This window comes from Harpia harpyja, chromosome Z, assembly GCF_026419915.1.
Source record: "Harpia harpyja isolate bHarHar1 chromosome Z, bHarHar1 primary haplotype, whole genome shotgun sequence".
Lineage (NCBI taxonomy): Eukaryota > Metazoa > Chordata > Aves > Accipitriformes > Accipitridae > Harpia > Harpia harpyja.
In genome coordinates, this window is record NC_068969.1 from 48,491,585 (window position 1) to 48,504,739 (window position 13,155).

Genomic DNA, 13,155 nt, shown 5'->3' on the forward strand with positions numbered 1-13,155 from the left:
GAGAATACTGAATCTGAATGAATAGTAAATGTTATTAACATACTGTCATATCACACATTGTTATTTTTAAATATAAATTGCATAAGTAACTGAAATACAAAAGAAAATTTGTTTTCTTTTAACATGTCCTGTAGCAAATAGTCTGACCATCACTGGGACCTGGTAGAAAGTTATGGCTTAACCTGCTTTTAGAATAATGTTGAGCTTGGGAATACTAGTATCCATAAGCTGGTAAGAAAACTTGTCTCTTCTAGCATTTCTCACAGGGTTTTCACCAACATATGCTTTTGTTTCTCTCAGTATTTCATTGCTGTTTTCTCTTTTGACCAGTTTACCCTTCTGAGCAACCATCATATGCTTAGGATTAAAACCTGAGGCTTAGTACCAAATTTAAAAGAAAGAGAACAAGTGGAACTGAATTGTATACCTGCTAGGCAAAAAATACAGGGATCATTAGCAACAGAAGTGAATGTCTGTCTCACAACCCTTGTAGGAACAGAAAATGGTTTATTTGTTGGCTGTACACTGTAAACTGATAGACTTGATCTCTGAGATCAGTCAGTAAAAGCTTCTACTTATCTACAAATCCTGGGTTCAAACCCCATTGTCAAATAATTGCCCGTAATTTTTGTGACAAATGTAGACAAATCATGATTGACGCATCTCTCCATAGGTCCCCCACACCCTCCCTGCACCCCCACCCTCCCCTGCATAATTACCAACCAGGCTAAACATTCCCTGCAGGCAGGGAAGAGAATCTACTGTCAATGTTTTGATGATCCATTAATACAGGTTCTATCTGATTGAGTTTTCTGCTTGTTCACTTGGAATGTAACACTCTGTGACCTTGAAATATGAGCATTAAAGACAGGATACCTTATCTTGCTGCATGTCACTGTCACCAAATAAAGCTTATATTACGGGTGCTTTGAAATGAGCTGGTGGTGAAAAGAGAACCTCTACTGTTAAACTTACCTTAACACAAAGCCTGTGTTACTTATTTACGATGTTACATGAATCATCTGCACTTTCTGTGATAAGCCCAGGGCTGTGTGTCTTTCATTTCAGCTGACATTTTGCTGCCATTTGCCAGGGTAAGTAAATACTGTGCAATCACTCCAAGCTGACGCATGGTCATTGTTTTGCACAAAATGGATATTTAACTCAGCTAAAAGACCTTTTGAAGAATAAAATTTGACAAAGTAAATTTTTGCTCATATATGAGAAATCAAGTAGGTCTGTACCAAATGCACTTTTTAAGATAGCTAAAAGGATTTTTGCAGAGAATTTGACAAACTATTTTACTTCTGTTCCCAAACTAAAAAAATTATTAGTTTTGAACAAAAAGGATTTCTCAGGGTACTGAAAGGCTTTTATTTGGAATTATATATTCTTAGCCTCACCTGATAAGATGTTTGAAAGCTGTGTCTTTGTAAAGACAAAGAGCTGTCAGTTACTGTGTTAAAAAAGATCTAATAAAATGACATTTTTCTCTACCTTGTATTTGGGTTTTTTTTTCCAGAGATCCGATTCTGAATCACAAGGCTGATTCTTGATAAACCCACTGCATTTCATGATTCTTTACCTTGCTTGATCATGCCCTAAAATGATAGAATCACTGGCTATGTTGTGCATAGAGTAATTGAGCATGTTTTTTCTCTCTAACTGCAAAAGGCAGAAAATTGAGCACAATTGAAAGATAAGAAGTTTTGCCTGCAGTTGTTTAGCTGCTGAGAAAAATTTGCTGACAGGTTTGCTTGGATGCTTATACTCCTATTTAAGCCAAAAAAGGAAAAAAAAAAATGCAAGCCATACAAAAATGGACTGAAATTGTCCACAACTGACAAGCTACTGCTAGTTAGAGATTTAGAGACTGCTAGTTAATAATTTATGAACTTCTTATGCAGTACACTATGTGACTTTCATTTTCTTGTTCATGGAGCATATCAAATACAAGGTGTTACTTGTAGGTCTGGACAGATTTTTCCCATTTTTTTTCCTCTTCCAATTATTCATTAAATACCTGATGTGTTATGCAGAATGGAGGGGAGGAAACGCAAATAATTCTAGCCTGACAAAATGCCATCATGGCATTCATCATCACTTTGTGACATTTGCTGTCTTTTTATTAAACTGCCTGGCATTTCATGAAACCATGCCCAGACTAATTGTACTTTCATAAACTGTTGTTTTCCCCTATTAAATGATTTGATAGTGTTTTCCATGCAGGATTATCAACATGTTTAACAAACTGTAATCACTAAAGCTTTGAAACCCATCCTGATGGGTCTCTTACCTGTCCCCAACTTAGTCTGAGACACAGATTTTAATGGCAAGGTTATGGGCATCCTATCCAGTTGAAACTGATGTTGAATAGCATTAATGATGTTGAACGGAGTTGGGATAGCTTCACTCTAGCAGTCTAGTTTCAAAAAACCCCAAACGTCTTGCCTTTTGCTACAAAGATTTCTCTCCTTTCTGCTCCAGTTTGTAGTCTTCAGTAAATGTGAATTTGCAAAGGTGGATCCAGTAGTGCCTTTGCCTGACATCACATTTATTTTCACCTCCCTGCAGGATGTTTTCTGTTATTCAGCTCCAGTGTTACAGTTCGCTGAAGCTCACATTCCCTTGCAGAGAGCCTGCACCAGTATATTTTTACAGCAGTGTTATGTGGGGGAGTATTTGGGTTAAGGTCATCTTCATCGTATCAAGGGAGAAGCAGAGAACAGCTGCCCCATAATGAACCTGCAATGCACATGCAACCCACAGGTTGATCTGCTGCCTCCTCGCCTGCCCTCTTTCAGGAGATGTGACTTAGAGGACTGACACGCTGTGGGTTAAGCAGCCCCAAGCACACCAGTCCCTAGCGCTGTGTACAAGCTGAAGGAGGGCTGTGCACATCTCAGCTCTGTGGCCAAAATGCTGCATGTCCACTTCCCAGCACCTCCCTCTGCAGTTTTATCTGGTTCTTCAGGACTCTCTGGAGGCCTGGTTTTTGCTTTGGTTTATTGAAATCACTTTCCTAGAGGCATTTCTATGAAAAGATACACATTAGGCCCTTCCCATTAGGAGGAGTTTTACAGCATATCTTCTGACCCTAGAATTATAGATGAAAATCTCAAAATATTAATTCCTTGGGAACAGATTACGGATGTAAACACCAACCTGTGGTAGAAACGCTAGTCATTTGTCAGTCATATAAAAAAGAAACGTGAGGCAAACAATCTTATGTGCTTGCTGTCTTGTCAAAAATAATTGGCTCATTAATCTTAGCTGTATTAATTTAGTTGTATTATGAAGGTCAAATGCAAGAAGATCCTTTTGTGTTCTCATCAAGTTAAACAAAGCTCTCTATACATTTACCAGAGTTTCTTTCTCTCTAAAACCAAAATTTCAATAACATCTTTAGCAATTAATTAGGGAGAATAACCAGGGATATAGTGAGAGGTACAATGTAAATGAAGAGATCACATAGATGCAGAAGAAATAAACACTACCAACTTATTCCTCATGTACATCCCTAACATAGTTTCTTGTGAAAATAAAGCTTGTTTATGGGAATAATATTACCAGATCACCCTATAAATACAGCTCTACCTATGATATCTATATGGATATAATCTGAGGAAAGGAAATCAAGCAAAATTGCAGATGAATTTTGGAATAAAGTTTTGACTGGTTTATTGGTATTTGGCCAGTTTTCTCACACATACAGCCCCACACCCCCAATACACACACACGCCCACATACCCTATTGGATTTGCTGGACAAGATACAATACATGATTTTTTTCCTGTGTTCCTAACTCCTTTTCCATGATGTGGTTTCCAGAACTGTTGTTTGGGAATTTCTGTAATTTGTAAAAATACAGAAAAACTGACCTAAGTAAGGAATCATAGTATTTGTTCTCCCTTGTGTTGCAGATACTGATTATCCTGGACTGCAGTTTAACCACTGAGTGAGAGTGCACTTAAGGAAATGCAGAACATAAATATGCATCTCCAAAGACATTAAATCTCTATCAATCTTCATACAATGTGCAGACATTGTTCTGACTTCACAAAATAGCTCGCAGCATAGCAAGGTAAAGAACTTGTAAGAGGTTTCAATACAGTAAAGGGAAGTGGGTGGGTGATATAAGAACTGCTCAGAGGAAAAAAAGTAGGCCGCCAGCACTGATGTTTATAGATGTAATCATTTCAATTCCCATTTGTAATAATTTAATATTAGGTAGTTGGTTACAGTTTTAGTTGCTTACAGACTGTACAGTTTAGTCCAAGTCCATGGTGCAGCATTTTTAGTTGTATGGTTTTACATTTTCTTCTTGTGCTCTGTCTAACCACATGATTTTAGATATTCTGAATATTTTAGTAACCTTCTTTTGCCATTCATAAGCAAGCTGTCAATTCTCTAAAAAGTAATTGTCTAGGACAGATACTTCCTTGCCTCTTGAGACGTATTTAATTAAGGTAAATAACTTATGCTCATTTCATGTACACTTGTTATTTCAAGACTATTTTCACATGCTGCTATCAAAATTTGTGATTTCACCCGATGTTTCAGAAATCTAAGTCCATCACATGCAGTTTCAGAAATCCCAGTCCATCTGGACCTTTATTCCAGCACATTCAGCTTGAATAGTTTCTTCAACTCAGTTCTCTTTTTGCTTTCAACAGCAATTTATACCATATACCTATAGGTTAGAGTGAACCCTACTATCTTCCACTCACTTTGGATAACACAGGCCAGTAGAGACAGGGAAGCATGGTCATACAAGAAGAGAATGATAGGGAAAACACAGAATGAAGGGTGTACTTGGGTCATGAAACGGTACTTGTTTAAGCATGACTGTGCCTGCATTTCACTGCATTTAGTTGCTTCTGCACAGGAAGTGCCATGGAGCTGTAAAAGCTCAACTACCAACCCATTTGCACATCAGAAGGCTCACTGTGAGCATATTTGTCTTACTGAAACTATTACTTAAAGGTGACTGACACCTCAAAAACATTTCCAAATTGCCTCTAGTGGTTTTGTGAACTATATGTGGCCAAAGGAGATGTATACCTGCACCGCACAATGTGCTGTTGTGTAGCATCTTAAATACTCTAAAACTGGTGTCCTCTTGCAGCCAATAAACTGAAAGAAATTGTCTAGAATAATCTGTACAGACTCAGCTCTTATACCTTTCTAAAAAGTATTTCACCTTGCCAGTTTTTAGATTATTCCTTATTATGCAACTTAATCCCAATTATTTTTTCATTAGTATTCTCTGACAGGTTTTTGAACCATTGTTACTTAATTGTTTTGGCATATCTAGTTCCCCAGATGCCGCAAGCTACCACCTTCATCACTTCACATCTATTTCATGCTTTTCAAGATCATGACAAACAATCAAACCTATCCAGTTACGCATGTGTGTGGAGAGCTCTCAGGAAGAGCCTACTAGACAAGCACAACGTCACGCAAGCTCATGGATAGAAGATGAAATATGTAGAGTCACTTTGTCCAGTCAGTGGGTGCTGTCCTCTTTACCTCTTTCTTCTTAAGCCATAAATCTCTACTTACACACTTGTCCTTGGTACAAACTGTAAAACTATAGGACTTGTCTAACTTATTTAAGGATATTTCCCTTATCCATAGCAGCAGAGGCCTAGGAGAGTTCAAAAGTGGCTTTAAAGCTATGTTTACTTCCTCTTAACATGTGGGTGGTAATTTCTGAAACATAAATTTTCTTTCATGTTTAGAATCTGGAATGCTGCCATCTGTTACCTACAGGTAATTATGTCTGCTCTTTTTTCATCTCAAATATAAGATGTTATTTGATTTTGTATGTATGTAGGGTGAAATGCAGGATATGCTTGTGCCCAGTTACTTTGAAATTAGATAGGTGTCATGTCACAATATCACTGCGCAGTGCTGTGAATTTTTTTAAACAGAATATTACTACTGAAAAGAGGTTGAGCATTGCTCATGGATGTTTCTTGGAAGTCCAGGGAATCCAAAGGGTGTCTGTTTCCTCACTACAACCAGAGGGTATGTGGCAGAATAAAAAAGAACAGAGACTTTTCAATTTTCTCCCATCGTGCCTTTCCTTCTGGTTTTCTTGCCGCCAGATAAAACACTGCAACCTAGGCTATCCTTTTTCTAGAAGTAAGTCTTAAATGCAGTTTAGGAATTGAGTTCACAGCAGTGCAGGCTCTGCCTTGTTGCACTCTAGATTAACTCTTCTACTCCTGTGGATGCCAGGGGAGCATGTGTTCTGAATAAACATGACAACACAAAATTAATCCCATTTCTATAGCTTTACTCAGTTTTTACAATTTAATATTCTGAAATGATGGATACACTGTCGCCTGGAACATGTGCTCCCTTTAAGCAAAATGCTGGTGCAAAGTGTCCTGTTGGGAGTGATAATAAGACTTGTAGCCTTAAACATCATCTGTTTCTTAACTTAGAGTTGGGTTTTGCTGTGCAGTCAGTACAATTCTTTTTAATGTAGAATTTAGAGGAGCTGTGCAAATGTTGTAGTCAATGGTCCTTATTAAGCTAGTAGATTAACTTGGAATAGAATAAGAGTACAAAAAAATTGCAGAAGTAAAAATTTACAGAAAGGAATATCTGATGCTGCACGGCCTGAATTTTTCCACATCTAGCAAAATTATCTTCAGCTTTCAAATAAGTGCTTTAATTTAAAATTCTTTCTGTACATTTTGCCATTCTAGATAGGCAGTTTTTCATAATTGCTAACCTTGCAGAAGTTTCTAATAGTTCATAGATTACTGAAAAACAGACATTTTTGAAAATTAGGTCTCATATAGATAAACAGAAAGATATAGTTAGGTAGATAACACCTATAAAGAAACAAGGACTTAGACACATTGAAAAATTTCCATCACAGCTCTTTGAGGTTTTCTTCACTTACACTTCTTCATATACAGATACAGCTTGTGCACCCTTCCATTGAGTGTGCACTGGCTGAGACCAGTATAAAATCAAGCTGGAAAAAAATGTAATATATTACAAGTAGCTTGCATTCCTTATATAATTTATGGCGAAGGTTTTGTGTGTAAAGGAAAATTAGCATTAGTCTTTCTGTTAGATCTGTTAAAGGACAATAGTAAAATGTATTTCTCCCAGAGTCATTTCACAGCTTGTATTTCTGAAAAATGCTGGTTTATGAGCACATGTTCCCTCAGTCTGTGAGACTATCAAAGCGTTGATCACCTGTCCACTGCCAGTTTTACTTTAACTCTTTATTTGTCATTCACTGTGATCTAAAAGCCACTTGTCTGTCTTTTTGTTTGTGGAGAACTGAACAGGTATATTTTTTTCTTCACTCTTCATAAATGGCTTGCAGTGTGACGCACAATTTACTAGCTTGCTTTGTGGTTATTCATGTATTGCCATTCAGTTATCCAAGGGACAGGGCACTACAAGGGTAACTTCGCTTCTGTTCCTATTAATCATTATGGGATACATGGTAGCATTTCTTAAAATTAAATTGAACCACTCTGGTTCAGTTAGAAGTTTTTGAAACTTTTATCAAATGCTGTGATAACATTAGTGTCCTTAACAAATTCTGCCTGTTCTAAGTTTCCTTTCTGCTTCAAATAAGGGTAATATTTCTTCTTTCCCATCACAACACAAAGGTATGTTTTGTGAGGCAAAGTGGCTACTATAATATATACATCTATTCATTGTCGTGAATAGCAAAACCTTTATGTAGGTTCAGAGACATGGCTGGAAATGTGAGCAGGAGGCATCTTGTTTTATTTACAGTGACATGTAGACAGCAGGCAGCCAGCCAACATGTTTATTTCTGTTCATATTTATTATCGCATACTGTAGCGCTGCAGCTGATTTCCAAAACTCTTGGCATTCTGTGTAACACAGGTTCTGGATACAGCAAGTGAGACATTAATATTATGGGAGGACATTTCTTTGATGACTTTTATTATTTAAAGGTTCTGTGGAAAGCACTAAATGTTAAGATGATAGAATTCCCTGTCTCCTGCCATTTTATCTTGCCTGTATCCAAACCTCCTCTAACAAAAATATTGCAGTAAGTTGCATAAGGCACTGCCTTGTCTTTGCTATCTTCCAAAAACTTTCTCTTTCCCACTGCAGATAGCAATTTGCAGCCTGCTCCCTGCCCCCAGCACTGATTTGTCCTTTGTTTAAAGACCTTTTATTCACCTTTTGTGATGATGCTAAAACAAAAAGAAAGGAGACATGCACACTAATATATGGTTGTTGGTGCCAAGGCTCGTTGTCCTGTGTTGTTGATGTTACAACCACTGCCCTTTCCCCTACTGCGCCAAGTGCTGTTAAGCTGCCAGCCTTACAATATTAATAATGTTTCTTGCTCTGCATGCTCTCTTCTTCCACCAGTTACACAATTTCTCCTCAAGAAGCAAGGAGAGGAAAAAAAAAATTTAATTAATTTTTAAGTGAATTTTTCTACCCATTGTTAAATGATTCGTATCAATACTGATGGCTATTTTTAAATGCTTTGCTTTTGCTCTTCTCTTAGTGACTGCGGAGTAGTCCATCCAATTCTTTTAAGTGTGCCTTACTAAGAGCATTTCCCATAGCCTAAAAATGTCCATTGCCCAGCTGTTTCCCCATCTTATCTTTGCTGTTCTGCTTTTCTCATGGCTTTTAATCAATGTGCCTTTAAGTAAAGGACAGTATTTGCAACTTGCTTGGTAACTGAAAGACAGATTTAAAAGCTGAAATAGATATTCTGTTAGGGTGCATGCATGAGCTAGTGCAACCTTAAAGAGAAATCAGTGTGCTGAGCCCACTCAGTATTAAACATATGATGGGAGTGAGAACCATTGTTCAGTGTGCCAGAACCAGTCATCCTTTTGAACACCTAGGGGTGAATGGCAGGACTGGTCCTACGGCCCCCCCCCAAACTTGCCTTGATTATGAAGAAAGACACTAGCCTTTGTCTACTGCTCTCTTGCCATGGTACTGTCATGATCGGGCTCCCAGCAAAATGTAAATGGTATCAACTAGTGCCTTTGTGCAGATGAGAGTGAAGAACAAATGGAGAGGCCAAAGCTTTTTTAGCTCCGTACTTTCCTATAAATCTATGCCAGGCTGCACACAGACAACAGAAAAGGCTGTAAATTCTGTTAAGGAAAAAGATACATACACCCATAGCATCCTCGCAGAAAAAGACATGAGTCTTTTCCCTCTCTTACTATTTGCCAGTAAACACCATATTTTCCATGAAGTGTGTACAACTGGAATGGGATTTTTCAGATGTGGTAAGGATTATCCTAAATCTGCTCCCATCAAAGGCGGTAGTAAAACTTTTACTTCTGACAATGGCAAGAATTTAGGCCAGTTCTGAGAGCAGTGGAAATCTTATCTTTGGCCTAGTTAGGTGTTTGGTTTTGTTCATGTCCTAGGAGGACAGTAACATCTGTTTGTTTTTCTACTCGAAAATAAATTCTAAGAGAAACAGTATTCTTGCCATTTTTTCTTCTTATTTTTACTATTAAATGTTGATTAGTGGAGCATTTTGATATGGCATGTTTTTTCCTAATCTTCCCTCACTTCAGGTGTACTACCCTTATAAAATAGTATGCCATTACACTATCTTCTTTCTTTTTACTTTTTAAATAATACGAAACTCTCTGTGTTGTGCATTTCTAGGAACAAAGCTCACCCATTCTTCACACTGTATTGTTTTCAATGAATCAGTTATTTACAGGGCAACCCAAGAGAGTAATGGTTTTCCCAACTATTTGCAATGCTGTTCTCCTAGTGCCTTAATAAAGATGAACAGTATTTAACTGCCAGGCATCAGAGATCTCTTTATTTTAATTAGCAAGGGTGCTTTTCCTATCATTTTCCTTGGAACAAAATATATCCTGGAAGATTCCTTACACTGCTCCCCTAGCTGTTGATTTGGAGTGAATTAAAGGAAACATATTGTGAAAGGTGAATAGCTAGGGAAGAAAATAAGGTCTAACATTAAACAATATAAATGTTTCAGCCTTTTGCTCTACCAAACCTTAGGGCAATGTCTTTTCAAGGCCATGCTTTAGTAAAAGTCTTTTTAGCTCATGCATGTCTTTCTAAACAAGACAGACAAAAGCTTTTATTTTAAAAGCAAACAGCTAAGTGATTTGCTGCACACTTGCCATGAATAGCAACGAGTAGATTTGTGGTGTGTTCCTCTTTTTAATTAGCACATTGCTATAACCTGACTGCTGTTGTTGCTGTATGGATGAGTACTGTCTTGTTACAATGCGTCTAGAGGATACTACTTGAAGCAATTCATGAAACAAGTTAAAAAAAAAAAATACCATAGAGTATTCTTGGGATTGGTTTAAAATACTTCAACATTTTACTCATTTTTTTATGGAAAGAATTGGCTGTTAAAGCTCTGAGTAAATCCAATTGTAGGTATTGTGGTGTATAAAAATAACTTTAAAATAGACTTTTTTAAACATAGTTGGGAAAGGTTTTTTTTCCAGGGCTGGAATGTGTATATGCTGTTTTAAAAACGAAAGCATTGTTAGCCAGTTCTCCTGTTACAAAGCATTAAATATAATGAAATTTTAGGGTTTCATATTTGAATAAGATGGAAAAGATAATTTTTTAATCACTTTTTGAAAAATTTATCTGATGTATTATTTTAAATACTTTTCAAAATTCTCACAGCTGTTCCAGACAGAACAGAATTTTGAAGTAGTAACATTAAAGTAGAAAAACATTACCGCTATAGTTGAATGAAAGGGAGAATGGAGAGTGACCAGAAATTTTGTCAGAAGTTTCAGGCAATGAAAGAATAAAAAAAAGAAAGGATTGCCAAAAGGGAACCTATATTTCATGATCGTAGTTGCACTTTTAATGGAGACTTCTGGCGATTCATGAAATATCTTCTCCAAGGCAATACATACCATACTTATTACATAAACAAATCATGGAAAGATATCAAAGAATAAAATAGAATGGCTAAACAAACTGTGAATTTCTTCTGTTGCTGCATATTTCAGAAATATTCCATCTGAAGACTTCTGACCAAATTTATTCATGAAGGCTTCACATTTAAGGGATATTAAAGATTTTCTCTTAGTCTTTTTCCACATGGGTGTATAAGACATCTGTCACCTCTGAGGTTTTTTGCCCCACGAATCATCTCTGCCATGTCTTGTGGAAGGTAAGTGTACATGTGTGTCCATATAGCATTCACTGAAACCAGGAAAAAGGATGTGTAAAAGGTTGTTGCTGGTTTTGCATTTCGGCAAAGTTGATAGTGGATCCTCACTAGAAAGCTGCATAAACCATCTCCATTACTGAGAAGGAATTTGACCTCCTGAGTTATGACTGACATCAAAGTATCTAGGAGAGAAACCAGGCTTTTAAAACAAATTCCTATGAAAATATCAGGATTGTTCAAATACCTACAGTGTGATGGATACTGTCCAGAGTGAACAGAAATGAGGCTGTCTTATGACCTGCACTCTAAATCATGGATAAATGTTAATGCAAATACTTTTGTCAATAAGTAGTACAAAATAGAGAAATTTACAGTATTTGGCTCAGGAATTTGTAATTTTTGAAGTGACTTACTGGTCTCCAACAAGTTCCACAGCAGAAGAATCAGGAAGTATTTGCTGTATTATTCACAGTTGGGATTTTTTTCTTTTTTTTCTTTTTTTTTTTTTAATGAGAGACATTGGGAATTCACATTTAAAAAGCATCAGATGAGTAGGATGAGCAGTAAGGCAAATACTAACAGTATCCTAACAGTAAATAAGAATTTTCTAGAATTGTATGAAGTCCAAAAGGACATAGTGGTTTTTGGTGACCTATATGTCTGTATGCAGACACATGGATTTCTTTTAAAGGTAGCTAGTAATTCTGCATGCTGTTTTTTTAAGGGGTCAGATTTTCGGCTGGTACTATTCTGGTCACTTGCAGTGCAACATTCAAGTCACCAAATCACACATCACATTTTGATACCTTGTTCAAACATACAGAAGGAAACAAAGGATGTTACGGTATTAGCCGAGAACTAATTCTTACTTATTGGTAGCAAAGCCCTGATTGAATTTACAAACTGTGAGGAACAAAATGATTCTAAATCCTTTTATATTCTAACATATTATTTATATATGGTATGTACATTGCAGAAAAATTACCCATCTTATGGCATTAAAAACACTTCATGGGATTATGTATCCTATTGCCTGAAAAGTCAAGATTTCAAATATGGTGCCTGAGAAAGGTGAAATTATTAAATTATGCAATTATATTATAAATTAACAACTTTAAAATAAATTTAGAATTACTTAAATACCTGTCTGATCTCTTCTGTAAAAACTGTATATATTTACATATTTATATAAAATATATGTAAAATAAATGCAATAATTACAAAGTCTGTCTTCTATTGACTGAGGTTACCGGATGTGAATCAAATACTGTATCTAATAAGATGCATTTTTCTAATCCTTCATGAGTGAAACGTGTTGTAATTTAAGCTATCATCACATCAAACTGCCTTTGACCTAGGACAAAAGTTATCCAAAGGTGATCTTGGAGGTGGATAAGAGGCAACAAAAAGTTTCACATTTGGGAAAAGAGAGGAAAAAGTTCGCTTTGCTAGCTGGTTTTCAAAAAATGGAAACTTTCTGATGCTTCTTAGAGGTTTCAAATAGATGCCAGAGAAGGAAAATGAGCAGAGAGAAGACTGTGCAGTCAAGCTGAAAGGTAAGTAAATATTTCACATAGATATTGCCTTGCCATATATCATGTATCCATATAATTTGTCTGTACAACTAAAACATACAGCACCCATACTGAAGTATAAGCTTGACTTCACCACAAAGTACATCTGAGTATGTAGACACAGACAGCATAATATGCCTGAAATTATTCCAGAACTTGCTTTTCATAGCACTTTCCCTACAGCTGTAATTGATAGTGCACCGCAGTGATGTGACACCTTTCCTGCAACGTCTTTTGCGGCATACATCTGCTGTACAGTGGGAAAACAAAATATGAAAATTTTTTCAGTCAAAATTCTTGACTGAATCTTGTGGTAGAAAGGATTCAAACTGGGAAACTGTTCAAAACGGTTTGCATATTATGCAGATGAAAACCTAATGACAAAAGAGTGTATTGGCA